General features: G+C 38.8%; 1 pseudogene; it reads left to right on the top strand.

The window, feature by feature from the left end:
- Nucleotides 1–298: 298 nt before the first annotated feature.
- Nucleotides 299–24,931, top strand: part of LOC122010863 — a 40,051-nt pseudogene continuing 15,418 nt past the window's right edge.

The raw sequence follows: 24,931 nt of genomic DNA, 5'->3' as shown, positions 1-24,931 counted from the left end.
GAAGCGGAGGCTTGTGATGCGGATGTATCACAGGGCATTAGGGAAATTACAAGGATGAAGAGGGGAATTTTCATCATTCGACATGTTAGGGCTTTAAGTGAGGAGAAGCACTGTTCACCAGAGGGGGCTTGGGTCTCCCGCCGTCGCGAGGGAGAGGGGGAGAGGGGGAGAGGGAGGGCAGCCTCCTTCTACCACCGTTCATTGAACCAGCCGGCGCCGCATGAGCCCCTCTCTTCTCCTTTGCCGCTACCTCTCACCCTCCTCTTCTTGACTTTTTCTCCACCGTCGCGAATGGAGCATGCACGCCGCCTCTCCTCTGTCTCCTTTCCTCTTTCCTTCTCGGCATGGTCGTCTCCAAGCGGCACCACCGCCGTTTCATGCCGTGGACACCACTCAGATTCATGAGGAGGGCGTCATTGCCCCTTCTTCCTCCCTTCCGCTTCTCCATGCTGACATCGCCGAGGAGCAGTGTCTAGCAGTGCTTCCCGTCACCAGGGCCGCCTCTAGCGACTATGGATGCCGCCTCCAGCGGTTGTGGATGCTGCCTCCAGCCACCGACGCTGCTCCCGGTGAGTCACTTCGCTGCCTTCGTCATTCACCGATGGCTGTCGATACCGGTTGACGCCGGCACACCCTTTTTGCCTAGCTGCCGCATCGTCTTCCCCCTTTCCAGCGTCGCCGCATGATCCCGCAACCACCATACATCGTCGTCACCCTCCAGGTAGTCGCCGCCTGAGTGTTTATGCTTCATACTATTTATTTGACTTGGCCTGCGAGCTGATAGGGTGTCCAACCTTCGTGTCGCTATTGTATTCCGGCCTGCGAGCCGATAGAGTGTTCGACCTTCAGGCCACTATGGTATTCCGACCTTCATGCCCCTAATCCGGCCTGCGAGCCGGTGCTGTAGTCAGACCGCGTGCCGTCTTGCGGATCCATATCGCGTCCGGCTTCGGGCCACCGGTGCCAGCTACTCTTCTGGTATACGTTTATCTATTCTTTAGGGTCATGACGACTCAATCTGCAGCACGACCGACTGTCCGATCCATCCGAGGGTGTTCCCCGGGGCCAGGTACGTTACCCCACTCATCCTATATTTCTTTCATTGTTATGCTATTATTCGACTGTTTATATATTTGTGGGATTCTTCTCGAGCATCGGGGTACCAGGGGCCGGGACAACTCGGTCACTAGCTACATGTACTGTTGACTAGAGGACATCGGATGACTTGGTCAACACAGAAGACAGCTCACCATCCGGGTCATGGAGATGAAGTCAACATTCTAGACACGTCACACCAGCGGTTCCATCTTCTCAGATTCCCGACAGGATCAGGGGATAATGGACCTTATTTACAACTCAAAAAGGATCATGATTTGGGATAATTTCTAAGGATTATTTATCTATTGTTTATACTCATCTCACCCTAGAGGCATTCCTTGTTGCTTGCGAGTACGACTCATGAGCTGCAGAGGCCTCGAGCTATCTTGACACTACTATCAGGTTTGCCGTTGAAACTAGACCGAGGGAGGCACCCTCTGTAACGTGTCTGTCGACAGTAACTGCAATTTGCATACATTGAACTAATATCATAGCTCCGCCCCTATTCATAAGTATGAGAATATCATTGGCTGAGACAAAAATATAGCCTTATCTAACAAAAGATGATCAAAATGAATATAAGCATACTTAGTTTGACATGATTAATCATGTTGAAAATTTTATTCTCATTAGGTTATAATGTACATAAACAAGGCTTGGATGTATAATAGGTTAGACAATGAATTTATTAGTCAAGAATTTTTTATTAGGGTTGAAGAGTTTGTGAACTTTGTTGTCTCATCCAGAATGCTTGAATTGTGCGGAGTTAAAGTGTTCATGTAATCAGTTTAGATGTAGAAATATAGCTCTCCGTGATGAGGATATAGTGAATATATATATATATATATATATATATATATATATATATATATATATATATATATATATATATATATATATATATATATATATTCACTGAGTTTATTTCAAATTATTACAACTAGTATTGTCATAGAGAGTTGTATGTATTTGACTAAATTGAACTTTCTGTTTCTTCATCATCTTGCCCGATTGCTCTAGAGGAATTATCAAGGCCTGCAAATGCAATGCAATCATGGTTTACGACATAATGAAAGCATATGATCAATCGAATCTAGAGGAAACACTTGCGCCCGAAGTTCAGAAAATGTACATTACAACAAAACGGCTAAAAGACAACATCACAAAGACAATGATTTTAGAAAATTTTAAATTTGGCAAAAGACAACAATGTTTACAAAACTATTGTCTTTGATGCAACAATTATTGCTAGCAATTCGAACCACAAAAATCGCTTTTTGCGTTGCGGAAACCCGAAAGCTAGCCATGGATCTATGCGAAGATAGATAAATAAAATTCATGTACATGTTTGTCTACACTAGATCTACCTTAGATCTACATGAAGAAAGCGTTACCCTTGTAGCGAAGCCCTTCGCTTATCCCGCTCGTCCAAATGGTTGCCGGATCTCGTAGAGTGTCAGGTGTACACTCCTCTACACGTATCCACACGGACAAAAGGTGGAGAGAACCACTTAGAGTGTGCTAGCACCCTTGAGTGGTTTCGGCAATGGAGGAGAGGGAGAATAGAGAAGAGAGGAAGAAGAAGAAGGGAGAATCAATGAGCACACACTTGCACTTACACCTTCATCAAATGTGGCCGGCCACTTATTGGCATTTTAAACCTCCATGTAATACCAAGAGTCATGGCTCTTGGTCTTCCTCATGAGGTGACACTTAATGATGTAGCCTTGATGATGTGGAACATCATCATTGACCGGCCCATGCCAAGTCACAATGAGGTGGCATTTGGTCAAGTCAAACTTGACCCTTCATCTTTCCTCTCAAGTCAAGTCAAACTTGACCTCTCATCTCCCATGGTTGATCAAATCTAACCTTTGATTCAAATCAATTTAATTGGTTTAAATTGACTCAATGAATCATAGTCTAAATTAGATTTATTCGACACATGAATCAAATTGAGTCCAACTCAATTAGTCTAATTTGAATTACTCTTAATCCAATTTGGTTCATCACATGAACCCAATCCTCTTGGTCCATCATATGAACATAATCTCCATATAATTGCCCTTTGTGTGTGACCCTATAGGTTCTTGTAACGTTGGCAATGCTCCTAAACCCATTTTGAAACATAAGTAATGAGCGGTTTCTAGCAACACATCATTACTACCCAAGTTACAAGAATGCTGAGATCCAACATCACCTTTGTGACTACTAATTGTGACTCTCATAATATGTGACAATGTCCTTCTATCCTTGACATCTAAATTGATCAATTGAGGCATAGACCGTGTCATCCTCTAATCAATTTATATCTTGAACTCCAAGTAGACTCACTCCAATCAAATAAGCTCAATATCTCATATTGACTTATTTGGGCATGACCATGCACTTAGTGGTCTCACTCTATCAAGAATCATGATGTCACTCCCGTCATATAGGAGGGATAGTTCCCATCTACATTACTCACATCCCTCCGCATAATTTGTTACATACCCAGTAGTCACCTTTATAGTCCACCCATTTACGGATGACGTTTGACGAAGCCAAAGTATGCAACTCCTTATGTAGGGAACCATGGTGACTTCAGGTCCAAGGACTGATAGTCATACTAATAGTCACATGAGAAAGTATATGACACTCATATAACAATCCATGATACTTTCTCATGGCGGGTCATTTAGTATACATTCTCTAATCCATACCCATGTGCCAACTTGATATCTCATATCCATGATAATCCGACAGTAAGGTCGGGGGACCCCCTCTGGAGGGAAGTCAACGTCACGTGGAGGTCAAAAGTCAAAAAGGGTCAGCATGAAGGCCAATCGATCGGAGAAGGGGTGGGTCGACCGGCCGAACGTCGAGCGGAATCAAAGACAACCCGACAGGGAGTCGGGTTTCCGACGCTCATGATGAACAGGGTCGTCGGGCCGAGCAGGTAGCCCGCTCGGCCAAGGCGTAAAGCATCAATGCTGTGAAGGAACAGTCTCAGCCGAGCACCCGGTCGGACCGCTACCTACGCCCGGTCGGACCACTGCCGGCCGAGCGGATGGACGGTCGGCTCGAGGAAAGAAGAGACAAGGACAAGGGGACATTGGGGAACATCTTCTGACAACAGGTATGTTCGATGACCAAGCCATACGCAGAATCCTATGACGGAAGGTTCTGCTGTCCCATCAAAGATGTGCTCGGACTGTAGTAATATGGTGTCATGCATGCTCCTCTGGTAAGCCCATACTAGGGCATGGTACATGACACGTGTACGCCTCGGTAGGTGTGCATAAGCCTCCCCACAGCTCTATATAAGAGTCCTCAGACTTCGCCGGAGGTACGCAATCACGCGATCTCTCATATTCGGAGCCACTTCATAGTTTTCCTCTTGCCTGACTTGAGCGTCGGAGGGTCATCGCCGGGAACCCCTTCCCAGCCTGACTTCTTTGCAGGTTCGCCGGAGATCCATACGGCCGGTCAGAGATCCACGTCACCAATTCAGAGAGCACCACATGCCCAGTGTCCATCGATTCAGCGTTCGGACAGGATCACATGACTTGTGAGATCAAGTCATCGAGTTGACCTACATGCTAGTCTCATCGTATTAACATTGTCCCTGAATGTTAATACTTGACTAGGAATGATTAAGAGTAGTGTTCTCTATATCATCTCACTATCAATTCAACCAATCGATTGATATAGATAAGAACCTTCTACTCAAGGACACTATTATACTTAGTTATTTGACACTAATATAAGTAAGTATAATAACCATAAAGAAATACCTTTATAAATATATATAGGAATATAATGCATTGAGTCCATACAATAATCATCACATGATTGGCTCTAGGACTCTCACTAACAATCTTCCACTAGCACGAGTGTCAATCAGTGTAGGCTCTAACACCCAATGACCTAGTTTGACCATCATGCTTTCTCTGTGCCAAAGCCTTGGTCAAGGGATCAGCGATGTTAGCCTCTGTGGATACTCTCACAGCACCATCATTCAAGCAAAACACGAACCTAGATTATGATCTATAATCATCTTGGTCAGTTTGGAAGCTGACATCACTGTAGCCCTTTACTGCTAGCTCGCCATCGCCTCCAAATATCAAGAAATAGTCTTTAGTCCTTCTCAAGTACTTAAGAATATTCTTGACCACTATCCAGTGACTCTCACCTAGATCTGACTGGTATCTGCTCGTCATGCTCAAAGCATACAAAACATCAGGACGAGTACATATCATGACGTACATGATAGATCCTATGGCTGAAGCATAAGAGATCTTATCCATGCGGTCTCTCTCCTCTCTAGAAGAGGGACTTTGAGTCTTCGAAAGACTCACACCATGTGACATCAGCAGAAATCCTTTCTTGAAATTCTACATGGCAAACCGTAGTAATACCGTGTCAATATATGTACTTTGACTTAGGCCAAGCAATTTCTTAGACCTATCTCTATAGATCTTTATGCCTAAAATACAGGCGGCTTCACCTAAGTCCTTCATTGAGAAACAATTCCCCAGCCAAGTCTTTACAGACTGCAGCAAAGGGATGTCATTTCCAATGAGTAGTATGTCATCCACATACAATACAAGGAAGACAACTTTGTTTCCAACAACCTTCTTGTAGACACAGGGTTCATCTTCATTCTTGATGAAACCAAACTGTTTGATCGCATCATCAAATCGAAGATTCCAGCTCCGAGAAGCTGGCTTTAGTCCATAAATGGACTTATGTAGCTTGCATACTCTGCCAGTATGCAGTGGATCTACAAAACCCTCAGGTTGTGTCATGTACATATCCTCGAGCAAGTTTCCATTCAGAAATGCGATTTTGACATCCATCTGCCATATTTCATAATCATGGTATGCTGCAATAGCAAGCATGATCCAAATGGACTTAAACATCGCTGCTGGAGAAAAGGTTTCATCATAGTCAATACTATGAATTTGCTTGAAACCTTTAGCTACCAAACGACCCTTATAGGTATGTATACCATCCATGTTAGTCTTTCTCTTAAAGACCCACTTACACTCAATGGGTTTGACGCCTTCAGGTGGATTAACCAAAGTCCATACTTGGTTGGTGTACATGGATTCCATCTCGAATCTCATGGCCTCTAGACATTTCTCAGAATCAGGGCTCATCACAGCTTCCTGATAGGAGGTAGGCTCATTCTCAACGAGCATAACGTCATCATGGTCAGACAAGAGAAATGAGTTTCTCTCAAGCTGACGACGTACCCTCTCAGACCTACGAAGAGGTAGGTCTATTTGAACGGGTTGTTATTCCTCAACTCCTTGAGCAACAATCTCATCATCCACAACATTTTGTGGTTCCAGTTCAACTTTTATCAAGGCTTCAGTGCTATGGTCCATATCTTGAACTTCTTCAAGATTGAATGTACTCCCACTAGTTTTTCTAAATACAAAGTCCTTTTCTAGAAATACCCCAGTCTTAGCCACAAACACTTTGTGCTGACTGGGAATGTAGAAGTAATATCCCTTCGTTTCCTTGGGATATCCTATAAAATAACACTTATCGGATTTGGGTCCCAGTTTGTCCGAGATTTGACGTCGAATGTAAATCTCAAAATCTCAAATCTTCATAAAAGATATCTGGGCATCTCTCCCAGTCCATATCCTATATGGTGTCTTTATCACAGCTTTGGATGGAACACGGTTAAGTGTGAAGGCTGCTGTGTCTAGAGCATATCCCCAAAAAGATATAGGAAGATCTGTGTAACTCATCATAGATCGTACCATATCTAATATGATATGATTCTTCCTTTTGGATACACCATTCCACTGTGGTGTTTCAGGAGGAGTGAGTTGGGATAGAATCCCACACTCAGCTAAATAGTCACGAAACTCATGGCTAAGGTATTCACCACCTCGATCTGATCGAAGTATCTTAATACTCTTGCCTAGCTAGTTTTGTACTTCATTCTTGAATTCTTTGAACTTTTCAAAGGATTGTGACTTATGTGTCATCAGATACACATAACCATTGTTAGAGTGTATACTGAAAGCTTAAGTTTTTGTAAACATTTATTATGAATAAAGAATCACATTTGGTCAAATTATCTACATTTGTTTGTAGTTGTTCAATTAATTTATATTGTAGATAACATAGTATGTGGTGTCACATACAGAAGATAATGTTATCAGTACCTTATAAATTATAAACAGTAGCTCACGACCAAAATGGAAAGGAACAAACCATTGGAAGGTCGTAGAGTAATTAGGAATTAGTTTATCTTAACTAAATAATTACACTAGTACACTTAGAGTGTATTGAGTAGGACCATTAGAGGTCGTTTCTTTTATATTGACTTTATAAAGGAACAAAAATCTCAGTTATTATGGAAGTGTGTGCTCTTAATCCTAATATAATAACAAGCATATATATTTGATATTTATTTCTTTAATTTATCAATGGGTGAGATTTAGTTCGATAAATCAATAAGCTCGATAAGTTGGGAAATGATATCACTTATAGTGTGTGTTGTTAATTATAGAAGGAAACTGTGTCCTAGTATCTAGGTTGATAATGTCCCCAAGAAGAGCTCATAAGGATTGTCATGTTAAACCCTGTAGGTGGACTTAGTCCGACATGACGATAAGGTTGAGTGGTACTATTCTTGGACTAAGATATTAATTAAATGAGTTGTCAGTAACTCACTTAATTAGTGGACATTCGACATCTTAAACAAAGGGAGACTAACACACTCATAATAAGAAGGAGCCCAAAAATATAATTTGGGATTGGTGCGGTAGTTCAATAATAGTTCTCTAGTGGAATGAATTATTATTGATAAAATTAAGTTGTGTGTTCGGAGCGAACACGGGATGCTTAATTTTATCGGGAGACCAAAACCAATTCCTTCTCTCGGTCCCTATCATAGCCTCTTATTTATAGAGTACTATACCCACCTATACCCACCTTCATACCCATGGTGTAGGAGCCGGCCAAGCTAGCTTGTGGATCAAGCTAGGGTCGGCCAAACCATTGGTTCATGGGTGGCCGATCCTAACTTGAACCCAAGCTTAGGTGGCCGGCCATATTTAATTAAAAAAGAATTTTAATTTTAAAATTTTCTTATGTGAAAGATATAATTTATTGGAGAGATTAAAAATTAAAATATTTCTTTTATAAGGTTCTACAAAAGATTAAAGAAAGAGATTAAATCTCTTACCTTATTTGTAGATTGGAAAGATATTTTATTTTTCTTCTTTATAAATTATTCACATGTTGAAAAATTAAAATTATAGAAATTTCTTTTTATCAACCATGAAGGGATTTTAAAAGAAAATTTTATTTTTTAAAATTTCCGAAGACAAATAAGGAATTTTTAATTGTTGATTGAAAATTGTCTTGTTTGCTCTCCATGAGGTGGCCGGCCATGACATGAGGGATTAGGAAATTTTGTTTAATTTTTCTTAATTAATTCATGTCAAGGAAAGTTAAGGAAATTTTATTGTAATTAAATTTCCTTATTTGCCAAAGCTAAGGATTATAAAAGAGGGGGTTTTTGGGAGCCTTCAAGGTGAACAACCTCTATTATTTTCTCCCTCTTTTCTTCCTTGGTGTGGCCAGCCTCTCCTCTTTCTCTTCTCTCCATCTTTGTGGCCGAACCTCTCAACCTCTTTGGAGATTAAGTGGTGGCCGGTTTCTAGCTTAGAGAAGAAGGAGAGAAAGCTTGCATCCCTTGGAGCATTGGTGGTGTTTTGTCTTCATCCTTGAAGGTGATTTTGTTTTGGCCGAATCTTACAAGGAGGAGAAGAAGATGCTTTGGTGGTTTCTCATCTCGGAAGATCGTTGCCCACACAATGTCCGAGGTTAGAAGAGGAATACGGTAGAAGACCTAGAGGTTTTTGCTTGCAAAAGAAAAGGTATACTAGTATTTAATTTCCGCATCATACTAGTCTTATTTCTTAGAAAAAATACCAAATACAAGAGGCATGCGATTCTAGTATTTCGAATTAGTTTTTGATGTTGTGTTCTTTTATTTTTCTTTTCCTTGTGATTTGATTGTTCTTTTCGGTTGACCTAAAGTTATTTAAGGAAATTAAATATTAGCTTTCCTTAAAAGGCTTTGTCTAGGCGGTGGTGGTTGTTCCCATATCCAAGAAGGCCATGTGCCTCGCCATGCAGTCCTGGAAGCCAATTTTGGAAATTAATATTTAATAGAATTAATAACTTAGGTGATTTGGATCAAACGTGTTAAGTTCCACAGGAGATCCAAGTCTAAACCTAAAAGAACAAATAGATTAAACTTTGGATCAAATGTGTTAAGTTCCGCAGGCGATCCAAGTTTAATTTAAAAGAACACATGGTAGTTAGGAAAAGGTTCAGACCTTTGTACAAAATTTTTGTACAGTGGAACCATTAGGTTTTCCGAGTAGCAACCAACAATTGGTATCAGAGCTAGAGTTTTACCTCTGTGTATTTGGTATTAGTTTAATTATACACATGTCATACATAATCTAGGCAGGTTAATAGTAGGATGTGCTAACTTTGTGGATGCAGGATCCAACTATTATGACTTATAGTTATTATGTGTGTGATTGGACCCTTGGACATGTCAAGGGCATTTATTGTGTGTGCATGATTGTATTATAAAATACAGCAGGAGCTGCATTTAGTTTTATTTGGATTTTATTTTTTGATCTAGTTACATGTACATTCCTTTTATGGAATATAGGATCGATGGATGTAAATTTTATTTTATGTTCGATGTAGTTTACATGTACATTCCTTCGAGGAATATAGGATCGAAAATGTAAAATTCTATTTATGTCGCGGATCGAATCTTGCAAGGCGTGGAATCTTTTGAGGACCAGAGGTGTAGCGGAACAAGGAGCAAGATGGATGCGACAACTAGACCCGGTGGAAGTAGCCAAAGATGGCAGCAACTAGGGATGATGACACACGGAGGACAACAATAGATAAAAGCCATAATAGTTGAAAATTAGTTTTCTATTTATTGCTTTTATATTATGCTGTGTGTGCATGTTAGTATACATGTTTAGTAGACTAGCATAGTGAAAATTCCTCACTTTAAATAACTAAGTGGGAGAGGGTTTTTAAATAAATTCCACGGTCTCCATTATTGGTTTGTAAGTGATGCAAACAAGCTTGCGCGTTGGCTCTGAGTGCCTTCCTCCATATCGGATGAGCTTGTTTGTGGATCACTAGAACAAACTTCCATTTTGGATGACTATAGGAAATTAATTAAGAGTGTGTGATCTTCCCCATCGGAAGGGACACAATCTTATTAATGGACTTAGTGTCAAGTAATGGTATACACTTAGGCACGTCTAATAGTATCCTCCCCATCGGAGTCACTGCTATTATTCGTGTGACCAAAGGAAACCAACTATTAATTTTATTTGTCAAAAAGTTAGGTTGACAAGATAATAAAATTAATGGGTTAAACCCTCCTTTTACAAATGTTGAATTTGTATACGTCCACACTAACGTGGCATACAAAATTCACGGTGTTTTGAAGTGTTGGTTAATTTAAAATAGTATTGTTTAAGGAATCAATATTATTCTAAATTTAGAGTTCTGACCAAAAGTTATTTGTGATTCTTAGGATGACTTTCAACCCATTGGCCATCATACTAAAAGAGAACAGACTTACTGGTCCTAACTACATAGATTGGAAAAGGAACCTGGACATTGTTCTTACTGCTGAAAGCTATAAGTTTGTACTGACTGAACCTTGCCCTGATACACCCAATGGTGAATCTACCCAAGAGGAGGTTGAGTATCATAGGAAATGGGTAAAAGCAGATGAGATGACGCGGTGTTACATTTTGGCTTCAATGTCAAATTTATTGCAACATCAGCATCAAGATTTACCAGCAGCCTATGATATTATGAACAATCTCAAGGAACTCTTTGGTCACCAGGATCAGGCCTCTAGGCAAGAAGCCATGAGAAAGATAATGATGACCACCATGCAAGAGGGTACTCCCGTGAGGGATCATATCCTAAAGATGATGACTTATCTAAATGAAATATAAATTCTTGGAGGAGAAATTGATGGGGAAACCCAGATCGATATGATCCTCCAAACGCTACCTAGAAGTTTTGAGCAATTCCGCCTGAATTACAACATGAATAAAAGGGTATATTCATTGGCGGAACTACTGACAGAACTTCAGGCAGCAGAAGGTTTGTTCCGTCATAATTCTCATATTCACTATGCTGAAAATGGTTCAACTTCTAAACCGAAAGGAAAGAAGAAGAAGAAACAAGTTAGCTCAGCAAAGAAAGTGAATAAATCTCAGAGTACAGGACCGAAAGCTGGAATGAAGAAGCCGAAGGGCAAGTGCTTCATCTGCAAGCAGTCAGGGCATTGGAAGGCGGACTGTCCTCGTAGGAATCAAAACAACAAAGGTATATCTCATGCTCTAGTTATTGAAACATGTTTAGCAGTGTTATCTACCAGCACCTGGTGTGTAGATACGGGAGCCACTGATCATGTCTGCAATTCCTTGCAGGGGTTCCAGGAAACCCGACGACTAACTGAAGGAGAGATTACCGGCTACATGGGCAATGCTACTAAGGTGACGGCTGTTGCAGTGGGAGACGTCTACTTATCTTTTAATAGGAATAGAAATTTGGTTTTAAGAAATTGTCTTTATGTACCCAGTTTTAGAAAGAATTTAATTTCAGTTTCTAAGCTGTTTTTGGATGGATATTCAGTTTCCTTTAGTAACGATGTGGTTATTAAGAGAAATAAAGTGATTATCTGTTCTGGTGCATTGGTTGACAATTTATATACTTTAAATCAAATTTCTCCCACAAAGTAAAAAATGAAAATTAATAACACATCTTCTAACTTAAATAAGAGAAAAGAACCTTCAGAAATGAACCAAACATATATTTGGCATCTAAGGCTTGGTCATATTAACTTAAGTAGGATTCAAAGGCTTATAGCCAATGGACTCTTGGGTTCATTAGAGTTGGAAAATTTTCCAACCTGTGAATCTTACTTGGAAGGTAAAATGACCAAGAGGTCTTTTAAGGCCAAGGGGTATAGAGCCAAAGAAGTGTTAGAATTGGTTCATTATGATTTGTGTGGTCCTATGTCTATCCAGGCGAGAGGTGGTTTTGAATATTTTGTCTCTTTTATAGACGATTATTCAAGATACAGATACATTTACCTAATGCACCGCAAGTCCGAGTGCTTTGATAAGTTCAAAGAGTACAAGGCTGATGTGGAGAAACGACTAGGTAAAAGTATCAAGACACTAAGGTCTGATCGTGGTGGCGAATACCTCTTAGGAGAGTTTAGGAATTACTTATCAGAGGCCAAGATTCAATCCCAATTGTCTGCACCTGGTACACCCCAACAAAATGGTGTGGCAGAACGAAGGAATAGGACTCTTATGGAGATGGTTAGATCGATGATGAGTTATTCAGAATTACCTAATTTGTTTTGGGGATACGCTCTGGAAACGACAGCGCACATTCTGAACTTAGTACCTTCTAAATCTGTTTCTTCTACTCCCACAGAATTGTGGAATGGGCGAAAACCCAATCTAAGACATATTCGGATTTGGGGTAGTCCAACACATGTGCTGAAACCTGATGCTGATAAGTTAGAATCTCGGACAGAAGTTCGCATGTTTGTGGGTTATCCCAGAGGAACGAAAGGTGATTTATTTTATAGTCCTAAAGACCAGAAGGTCATTGTTAGCACCAATGCCCAGTTTTTAGAAGAAGACTATATAATGGATCACAAGCCCAGTAGCAAAGTTGTTCTAGAAGAACTTAGAGAGGACACGTCTACTTTAGTACCAACAGTATAAGATAAAGTACCACAAGAGACTGCAACACGTGTTACACCTGATACACAACCACAGACGGTGCCTCGTCGTAGTGGGAGAGTTGTGAGGGAACCTGAGAGATTCATGTTTTTGGGAGAGTCTTCGGACTTAATCTCGGGTAAACATGAACCTGATCCCCGAACATATGACGAAGCACTCCAAGATATAGATGCAGCATCTTGACAAAAGGCAATGAAGTCTGAAATAGAGTCTATGTACTCTAATAAGGTCTGGGAGCTTGTAGAACCACCTGATGGTGTAAAAGCCGTCGGATGCAAGTGGATCTACAAAAGGAAAAGAGGGACAGACGGGAAGGTAGAAACCTTCAAAGCTAGGCTTGTTGCGAAAGGGTACACTCAGAAAGAGGGAATCGATTATGAGGAGACCTTTTCACCGGTAGCCATGCTTAAGTCTATCCGGATACTCTTATCCATTGCTGCTCATATGGATTATGAGATTTGGCAAATGGATGTCAAGACAGCTTTCCTTAATGAAAGTCTTGAAGAGAACATCCATATGAAGCAACCAGAAGGGTTCATCGAAAAAGGCAAAGAACATCTAGTGTGCAAGCTCAATCGGTCTATTTATGGACTGAAGCAAGCTTCAAGGTCTTGGAACATTAGGTTTAATAAAGTAATCTAGTCATATGGATTTATTCAGTGTCCGGATGAGTCTTGTGTGTACAAGAAGTGTAACGGAAACATGGTGGTATTTCTTGTACTATACGTAGATGATATTTTGTTAATTGGCAACAATGTCAAGGTATTATCAGACGTAAGGGTATGGTTGTCCAAACAATTTGATATGAAGGACTTAGGAGATTGTGTACACATTCTTGGGATCAAAGTTAAAAGGGATCGCAAGAAAAGAATGTTGTGTTTGTCCCAAGCTTCATATATAGATACAATCCTTGCTCATTTTAGCATGCAGGATTCCAAGAAAGGTTTCTTACCTTTTAGGCATGGAGTAACTCTATCTAAAGAGATGTCTCCGAAGACATCAAAGGAGATAGAGGACATGAAAGCAGTTCCTTATGCTTCGGCTGTAGGAAGCCTTATGTATGCAATGCTATGTACGAGACCTGATATCTATTTTGTCGTGGGCATGGTTAGCAGATATCATAGTAACCTTGGATAAGGACATTGGACTGCAGTAAAACATATGTTAAAGTACCTGAGAAGGACTAGAGATTATATGCTAGTTTACCAAGCAGATGATTTGCTCCCTGTGGGTTACACGGATTCAGATTTCCAATCAGATAGGGATAACAGTAAGTCTACATCAGGCTATGTGTTTACTTTAGGAGGTGGAGCCATTGCATGGAGGAGTGCAGAAATGCGTTTTAGACTTAACCATGGAAGCTGAGTATGTAGCAGCCTCTGAGGCAGCTAAAGAAGCAGTATGGCTCAGGAACTTTCTAATGGACTTAGATGTGATTCCTGGTTTGTCCAAAATCATTACAATTTATTGTGATAATAGCGGTGCAGTTGCAAACTCGAAGGAACCACGAGCCCATAAGGAAAGTAAACATATAGAGCACAAGTACCACCTGATACGAGATATCGTGAAGCGAGGAGAAGTTGTCATCGCCAAGATTGCATCAGCAGATAACCTGGCAGATCCTTTCACTAAGGCCCTTCCGGCAAACGCTTTTGATCGGCATGTGGAGGGAATGAGAATCAGATTTATGGCAGAAGATATGACAGCTTAGTCATTAGTATAAGTGGGAGATTGTTAGAGTGTATACTGAAAGCCTAAGCTTTTGTAAACATTTATTATGAATAAAGAATCACATTTGGTCAAATTATCTACATTTGTTTGTAGTTGTTTAATTAATTTATATTGTAGATAACATAGTATGTGGTGTCACATACAGAAGATAATGTTATCAGTACCTTATAAATTATAAACAGTAGCTCACGACCAAAATGGAAAGGAACAAACCATTGGAAGGTCGTAGTGTAATTAGGAATTAGTTTATCTTAACTAAATAATTACACTAGTACACTTAGAGTGTATTGAGTAGGACCATTAGAGGTCATTTCTTTTATACTGACTTTATAAAGGAACAAAGACCTCAGTTATTATGGAAGTGTGTGCTCTTAATCCTAATATAATAACAAGCACATATATTTGATATTTATTTCTTTAATTTATCAATGGGTGAGATTTAGTTCGATAAATCAATAAGCCCGATAAGTTGGGAAATGATATCACTTATAGTGTGTGTTGTTGATTATAGAAGGAAACTGTGTCCTAGTATCTAGGTTGATAATGCCCCCAAGAAGAGTTCATAAGGATTGTCATGTTAAACCCTGCAGGTGGACTTAGTCCGACATGACGATAAGGTTGAGTGGTACTATTCTTGGACTAAGATATTAATTAAATGAGTTGTCAGTAACTTACTTAATTAGTGGACATTCGACATCTTAAACACAGGGAGACTAACACACTCATAATAAGAAGGAGCCCAAAAATGTAATTTGGGATTGGTGCGGTAGTTCAATAATAGTTCTCTAGTGGAATGAATTATTATTGATAAAATTAAGTTGTGTGTTCGGGGCGAACACGTGATGCTTAATTTTATCGGGAGATCAAAACCAATTCCTTCTCTCGGTCCCTATCGCAGCCTCTTATTTATAGAGTACTATGCCCAACTATACCCACCTTTATACCCATGGTGTAGGGGCCGACCAAGCTAACTTGTGGATCAAGCTAGGGTCGGCCAAACCATTGGTTCATGGGTGGCCGACCCTAGCTTGAACCCAAGCTTAGGTGGCCGACCCTATTTAATTAAAAAAGAATTTTAATTTAAAAATTTTTTTATGTGAAAGATATAATTTATTGGAGAGATTAAAAATTAAAATATTTCTTTTATAAGGTTCTACAAAAGATTAAAGAAAGAGATTAAATCTCTTTCCTTATTTGTAGATTGGAAAGATATTTTATTTTTCTTCTTTATAAATTATTCACATGTTGAAAAATTAAAATTATAAAAATTTCTTTTTATCAACCATGAAGGGATTTTAAAGGGAAATTTTATTTTTTAAAATTTCCGAAGACAAATAAGGAATTTTTAATTGTTGATTGAAAATTGTCTTGTTTGCTCTCCATGAGGTGGCCGACCATGACATGAGGGATTAGGAAATTTTGTATAATTTTTCTTAATTAATTCATGTCAAGGAAAGTTAAGGAAATTTTATTGTAATTAAATTTCCTTATTTGCCAAAGCTAAGGATTATAAAAGAGGGGGTTTTTGGGAGTCTTCAAGGTGAATAACCTCTATTATTTTCTCCCTCTTTTCTTCCTTGCTGTGGCCGACCTCTCCTCTTTCTCTTCTCTCCATCTTTGTGGCCGAACCTCTCAACCTCTTTGGAGATTAAGTGGTGGCCGGTTTCTAGCTTGGAGAAGAAGGAGAGAAAGCTTGCATCCCTTGGAGCATTTGTGGTGTTTTCTCTTCATCCTTGAAGGTGCTTTTGTTTTGGCCGAATCTTGCAAGGAGGAGAAGAAGGTGCTTTGGTGGTTTCTCATCTCGGAAGATCGTTGCCCACACAACGTCCGAGGTTAGAAGAGGAATACGGTAGAAGACCTAGAGGTTTTTGCTTGCAAAAGAAAAGGTATACTAGTATTTAATTTCCGCATCATACTAGTCTTATTTCTTGGAAAAAATACCAAATACAAGAGGCATGCGATTCTAGTATTTTGAATTAGTTTTCAATGTTGTGTTCTTTTATTTTTCTTTTCCTTGTGATTTGATTGTTCTTTTCGGTTGACCTAAAGTTATTTAAGGAAATTAAATATTAGCTTTCCTTAAAAGACTTTGTCTAGGCGGTGGTGGTTGTTCCCATATCCAAGAAGGCCATGTGCCTCGCCATGCAGTCCTGGAAGCCAATTTTGGAAATTAATATTTAATGGAATTAATAACCTAGGTGATTTGGATCAAACGTGTTAAGTTCCATAGGAGATCCAAGTCTAAACCTAAAAGAACAAATAGATTAAACTTTGGATCAAATGTGTTAAGTTCCGCAGGCGATCCAAGTTTAATTTAGAAGAACACATGGTAGCTAGGAAATGGTTCAGACCTTTGTACAAAATTTTTGTACAGTGGAACCATTAGGTTTTCCGAGTAGCAACCAACAACCATATCTACTGAAGTCATCAGTAAATGTAATGAAGTACCTATAACCACCTCTGGCAGTGACATTGAAAGGGCCACATACATCACTATGTATAAGTTCTAACAAGTCAGTTGCTTTTTCATTGTGTCCACTAAAGGGAGTCTTGGTCATCTTGCCCAGTAGACATGACTCTCATGTCTCATATGATTCAAAATCAAATGAGTCCTGCAAACCATCTTTATGGAGCTGGGATAAGTGATTCTCATTTATATGACCTAAGCGACAATGCCAGAGATAGGTTTGGTTCATTTCATTTGACTTGAATCTTTTGGTACTTATGTTATAGATGGGGTTCTCCAAGTCTAGAATGTAGAGTCCGTTCATCATAGGTGCACTACAATAGAACATATCATTTAAATAAACGGAACAACATTTGTTCTTTATTATAAATGAAAAGTCTTTCTTGTCTAAACAAGAAACTGAAATGATGTTCTTTGTGAGAGCAGACACATAACAATATTCATCTAATTCTAGTACAAGCCCAGAGGGGAGAGATAGAAAGTAAATTCCTACAGCAACAACAACCTGTGCTCCATTGCCTACACGTAGGTGTTGGTTGCTACTCGGAAAACCTATCGGTTCCATTGTACAAAAATTTTGTACAAAGGTCTGAACCTTTTCCTAGCTACCATGTGTTCTTTTAAATTAAACTTGGATCGCCTACGGAACTTAACACGTTTGATCCTAAGTTTAATTTATTTGTTCTTTTAGGTTTAGACTTGGATCTCCTGCGGAACTTAACACGTTCGATCCAAATCACCTAGGTCACAAAGACAATTAAATATCTATTTCCAAAATCGGCTTCCAGTACTGCATGGCGAGACACATGACCTTCTTGGATATGGGAGAAACCACCACCGACTAGACAAAGCCTTTTATGGAAATTAAATATTTAACCTTCCCTTAGTAACCCTAGGTTAACCTCTAAGAACAATCAAATCACAAGGAAAAGAAAAAAAACAAAAGAACACAACTTCGAAAACTAATTCGAAAAACTAGAATCACATGCCTCTTATATTTGGTATTTTTACAAAGAAACAAAACTAACATGATGCTGAAAACAATTATTAGTTATACCTTTCTTTGTGAATAATGACCTCTTGATCTTCTACCGTATTCCTCTTCTAATCTCGGACGTTGTGTGAGCAACGATCTTCTGAGACGAGAACCACCTAGCACCTTCTTCTCCTTCCTTCAAGTTTCGGCCAAGCACAAAACTTCCAAAGGATGAAGAACTTTTTCCACCAACTAAGCTCCAAGGGATGCAAGCTTTCTCTCTTTCTTCTCCAAGCTAAGATCCGGCCACCACTTGATCTCCAAGAAAGATGAGAGGTTCGGCCACACCAAGGAGAGGAGAGAACTTGAAGGGGCCGGCCACACCAAGGAAGAAAAGAGGGAGAAAATAGAATAGAGGTTGTTACCACAAAGGCATCCAAAACCCCCTCTTTTATAATCCTTTAGCCTTGGCAAATAAGGAAAATTTAATAAAACCTTCCTTAATTCTATTGCCATTGAAAAGGAAAATTTTAATTAATTAAAATTAAAATTCTTTTCTTAATGTATATGGCCGGCCAATCAACACAAGCAAACTAGAAAATTTTTCGCTAGAAAAATTAAAGCTTCCTAATTTTCTTCCAGAAAAATTTTAAAATAAAATTTCTCTTTAATAATCCCTTCATGGTTGATGCTATAAAAGGAAATTTCTATAATTTTAAAATTTATCTTTTCGACATGTGGATGATAAATAAGTAAAGTTTTTACCAAAATTAAAATCAACCTTTTAATCTACAAATAAGGAAAGAGATTTAACTCTTCTCTTAATCTTTTGTAGAATCTTATAAAGGAAATATTTTAATTTTTAAACTCTCTTTTAAATCATGTATTCCACCTAAGAAAAAATTTAAAATTAAAATTCCTTTTGTATTTTTAATGGCCAGCCACCTAGACTTGGGTTCAAGCTAGGGCCGACCACCCATGGACCAAGGCTTGGCCGACCCTAGCTTGGTCCCCAAGCTAGCTTAGCCGACCCCTATAACATGGGTATGAAGGTGGGTATAGTACTCTATAAATAAGAAGCTATGATAGGGACCGAGAGGAGGAATTGGTTTTGGTCTTCCGATAAAAATAAGCATCCCGTGTTCGCCCCGAACACGCAACTTAATTTTATCAATAATAATTCATTCCACTAGAGAACTATTATTGAACTACCGCACCAATCCCAAATTATATTTTTGGGCTCCTTCTTATTATGAGTGTGTTAGTCTCCCTGTGTTTAAGATGTCGAATGCCCACTAATTAAGTGAGTTACTGACAACTCATTTAATTAATATCTTAGTCCAAGAGTAGTACCACTCAACCTTATCATCATGTCGGATTAAGTCCACCTGCAGGGTTTAACATGACAATCCTGTTGGGTTTTTCGGGCCGCGAAAACCGCTTTTCGCGTCGCGGAAACCCCGAATCACCCAAAGCCGTAGATCCGTGTAAGGAAAGCCGAACGAAAAATTACGAGTACGAGTTTCAAAAACCTTTTAGATCTACTCCTAGATCTACATGTTAAGAGCTTTACCCTTGTTGCGTGCCCTTTCGCGTTCCCGCTCGTCCAAGGGGTTGCCGGATCTCTAGATCGTCAAGCGTCGGTTCTCTAGAAGTATCCACACGGACACGTAGGTGGAGAAAAACCTCACACAAAGGTGTGCTAGCACCTTAGTGAGATTCGGCCAAGCAAGGAGGAGAGGGAGAGGGAGAGCTTGAGAGGAAGAAGGAAGAAGATACACCACTTGAATGAAAAATGAAATCTCATTCAAACCCAAAGTCGCCGGCCACTCTCAATGGTGAAAACTCCCAAATTAATTGCATTAATTGCAATTAATATGAAGCCATTAAAGAGAATGGCTTTGTAACTTCCATGAGGCGGCACCCATGATGATGTGGAGTAACATCATTGGTCCACTTCAATGCCAACTCACCAATGAGGTGGCATAAAGTCAAGTCAAACTTGACTTTTAATCTTCCTCTCAAGTCAAGTCAAACTTGACCAAATCTCTTCCATGGTTGATCGAATCCAACCATTTGATTCAAGCCAACTTAATATAATGAATCTAATTCATTTAATTAAATTGATTCAATGAGTCAAAATCAAAATTAGACTCATTGAACACATGAATCAACTTGAGTCGAACTCAAGTTAGCCCAATTAGGATTACTCTTAATCCAATTTGATTTATCAAATGAATCTAATCCTCTTGGTTCATCATATGAACCTAATCTCCATCTAATTGCCCTAAGTGTGTGACCCTATAGGTTCTTGTAACGTTGGCAATGCCCTAAACCCATTTAGGAGCATAAGTAATGAGCGGTATCTAGCAACACATCATTACTACCCAAGTTATAAGAATGTCGAGATCCGACATCACCTTGTGACTACTAATTGTGACTCCTCACAATATGTGACATTGTCCTTCTATCCTAGACATCTAGATTGATCAATATGAGGCATAGACCGTGTCATCCTCTAATCAATCTAAATCTTGAACTCCAAGTAGACTCACTCGATCAAATGAGCTCAACATCTAATGTTGACTCATTTGGGCATGGCTATGCACTTAGTGGTCTCACTCTATCAAGAATACCGATGTCGCTCCCGTCATATGGGAGGGATAGATCCCATCTACATCACTCACATCCCTCTGCATAATTCGTTATATACCCAGTAATCGCCTTTATAGTCCACCCAGTTACGAGTGACGTTTGACGAAACCAAAGTACATAACTCCTTAGGTAGGGATCCATGGTGACTTCAGGTCTAAGGACTAATAGTCATACTAATAGCCACATGAGAAAGTATATGACACTCATATAACGATCCATGATACTTTCTCATGGCGGGTCATTCAGTATACATTCTCCAATGTATACCCATGTGTCAGCTTGATATCTCTATATCCATGACTTGTGAGATCAGGTCATCGAGCTGACCTACATGCTAGTCTTATTGCATTAACATTGTCCCTGAATATTAATACTCGACTAGGAATGATTTAGAGTAGTGTTCCCTATATCATCTCACTATCGATTCAACTAATCGATTGATATAGGTATGAACCTTCTACTCAAGGACGCTATTATACTTAGTCTATTTGGCACTAATACAAATAAGTATAATAACCAAACAAATGCCTTTATTAATATACAAGAATATGATACAATGAGTCCATACAATCATCAAATGATTGGCTCTAGGGCTCTAACTAACAAATCCTTATGAGCTCCTCTTGGGGACATTATCAACCTAGATCACTAGGACACAGTTTCCTTCTATAATCAACAACACACAGTATAAGTGATATCATTTCCCAACTTATCGGGCTTATTGATTTATCGAACTAAATCTCACCCATTGATAAATTAAAGAAATAAATATCAAATATATGTGCTTGTTATTATATTAGGATTAAGAGCACACACTTCCATAATAACTGAGGTCTTTGTTATTTTATAAAGTCAGTATAAAAAGAAACAACCTCTAATGGTCCTACTCAATACACTCTAAGTGTACTAGTGTAATTTTATAGTTAAGATAAACTAATACCTAATTACACTACGACCTTCCAATGGTTTGTTCCTTTCCATCTTGGTCGTGAGCTACAGTTTATAATTTATAAGGTACTGATAATATGATCCTCTGTGTGTGACACCACACACCATGTTATCTACAATATAAATTAATTGAACAACTACATTTATCATAAATGTAGACATTTAACCAATGTGATTCTTATTTCTAGATAAATGTTTATACCAAAAGCTAGACTTTTAGTATACATCCTAACAATCTCCCACTTATACTAAAAGACTAAGCTGTTATATCTGCTGCTATACATCTGATTCCCAACTCTTCAACATGCCCATCAAAAGCTCTTGCCTTAAGGGCCTTAGTGAAAAGATCTATAGGTCATCATCTGATGCAATCTAGGCAGCAACAACTTCTCCTCGTTTATACAATTTCTCGTATTGGGTGGTACTTGCGCTCTATTGTGTTTACTTGCCTTATAGACTCATGGTTTCTTCGAGTTTGCTACTGCACCACTATTATTACAATAGATTGTAATAATCTTTGGACAAACCAGAAATCATATCTAAGTCTATCTTGAGGTTATTGAGTCATTCAACTTTTATGACTACCTCAGAGGCTTGCCATATACTCAGCTTCTATGGTGGAGTCCAAAAAAACACCTATGCTTATCACTCTTCCTTAGTTATGACTTTACCTCCTAAAGTAAACACAAAATCCCGAGGTTGACTTACTATTGTCCCTATCCGATTGGAAGTCAAAATCCGTGCAACCCACAGGGACCAAATTAACTGCCTTGTAAGCTAGCATATAATCTCTAGTGCCTCTAAGATACTTCAATATATGCTTTACTACAGTCCAATGTCCTTGTCTAGGGTACCTTTGATATATGCTAACTATGCCCTTGGCAAAACAGATTTCTGATCTCGTGCATAGCATACATTAGGCTTCCGTCAACCAAAGCATAAAGAACTGCCTTCATTTCCTCTATCTACTTTGATGTCTACGGAGATACCTCTTTAGATAAAGTTACTCCATGCTAAAAAGGTAAGTAACCTTTCTTGGAGTTTTGCATGCTTAAAACGAGCAAGGATTTTTTTCGATATATGAAGCTTGGGATAAGTAAAATATTCTTTTCTTGCGATCCCTTATTACTTTGATCCCAAGACTAGATACATTCTCCCAAGTCCTTCATATTGAATTGTTTGGACAACCATACCCTTACTTTTGATAACACTTTGATATTGTTTCCAACTACCAAAAATGTTATCTACGTATAGTATAAGAAGTACCACCACGTTTCCATCACACTTTTTGTATACACAAGACTTATCTGGTTACTAAATAAATCCACAAGTTTGGATTACTTTGATGAATCGGATGCTCCAAGACCTTGAAGCTTTGCCTCAGTCCATAGACTGATTCATCTTGCACACAAGATGCTCTTTGCCCTTTGCAATGAACCCTTCTGGTTGCTTTATATGGATGCTTTCTTCAAGACTTCCATTAAGGAATGCTGTCTTGACATCCACTTTCCAAATAGATAAAAGAATCCGTATAGACTTAAGCATGGCTACCGGTGAAAAGGTTTTGTTTTTCAACAAGCCTTGCTTTGAAAGTTTCTACCTTCCTGTCTATCCCTCTTTTCCTATTATAGACCTTTTTACACCCAATGGCTTTTACACCATCTGGTGGTTCTACAAGCTTCCAGATTTTATTAGAATACATATATTCTAATTCTGTTATTCATTACTCTTTGCCAAGATGTTGCATCTTTATCTTGGAGTGCTTCATCATATGTCCGGGATCAGGCTCATGTTCATTTGGGATCAAGTCCAAAAGACTCTCCCAAAACATGAATCTTTTAGGTTGTTTGACAACTCTCCCACTACGTTTAGGCACTGCCAATAATTGTGTATCAATTGTGATACGTGTTGCAGTTTCTTGTGATATTTCATCTTATACAGTTGGTACTAGATTAGACGTGTCCTTTATTAAGAACAAATTTACTTATGGGCTTGTGGTTCATTATATATTCCTCTTCTAAAAATCAGTCATTGATGCTAACAATGACCTTCTGATTTTTAAGACTATAAAACTACTTTCGTTTCTCTAGGATAACTCACAAACAAGTGAATTCCTATCTAACTTATCATTGTCTCTCTTCAACATATGTGCTGGACTACCCGAATCCAAATATGCTTCAAAATAGGTTTACGCCTATTCAACAATTCTATATGAGTAGAGAGTTCTGACTTTGGAAGGTACTATATTCACTTTCTTTTTCAGAGTATATCCTTAAAACGAACTTGGTAATTTTCTGAATAACTCATCATCAATCTAATTATTTCCATAAGAGTCATATACCTTCTTTCTACTACACCATTCTGTTGGGGTGTACCAGGTGCAGTTAGTTGGGATTGAATCCCTACTTTTGATAAGTAACTCCTAAATTGTCCCAAGAGGTACTTGCCACTACGATCTTACCATAGTGACTTGATACTTTTACGTTAACGTTTCTCTACATCAACCTTGTACTCTTTGAACTAATCAAAGCACTTAGTCTTGCGACACATTAAGTAAATGTATTTGTATTTTGAATAGTTCTCTATAAAATAGACGAAATATTCGATACTACCTCTTGTCTGGATAATCATAGGATCACACAAATCAGAATGAACCAATTCCAACATATCTTTGGCTTCATACCCCTTAAAAGCTTCTTGGTTATTTTTCCTTCAAAGTAAGACTCGCAGGTTGGAAAGATTTCCACTACTAATGAACCCAAAAGTTCATTAGCTACCAATAAATCCTACTCAAGTTAATATAACCTAGCCTTAGATGCCAAAGATATAATTGGTTTATTTCTGAAAGTTGCTTTCTCTTAAAGTTAGAAGATGTGTTACTAATTTTCATTTGTTGCATCGTGGGAGTTATTGGATTTATAAACCAACGTACAAGAACAGATAACTTCTCTCTTTTTCTTAATAACAACTTTGTTATTAAAAGAGGCAGAATATCAAGTTCTTTGAATAGTTTAGAAACTGAAAACTAGTTCTTTCTAAACTTGGTACGTAAAGACAATTACTTAAAATCCATATTTTATTCTTATCAAAGGATAAACATCTCCCACTGCAACAGCTGCCACTTTTATAGCAGTGCCCATGTGGACGATGTTTTTATTTTCATTTAGTTGTCGGGTTTCCTGGAACCCTGCAATGAATTGCGGACATGATTAA

Source organism: Zingiber officinale, chromosome 8A, assembly GCF_018446385.1.
Source record: "Zingiber officinale cultivar Zhangliang chromosome 8A, Zo_v1.1, whole genome shotgun sequence".
NCBI lineage: Eukaryota > Viridiplantae > Streptophyta > Magnoliopsida > Zingiberales > Zingiberaceae > Zingiber > Zingiber officinale.
This window is presented reverse-complemented; position numbering and strand designations above follow the sequence as displayed.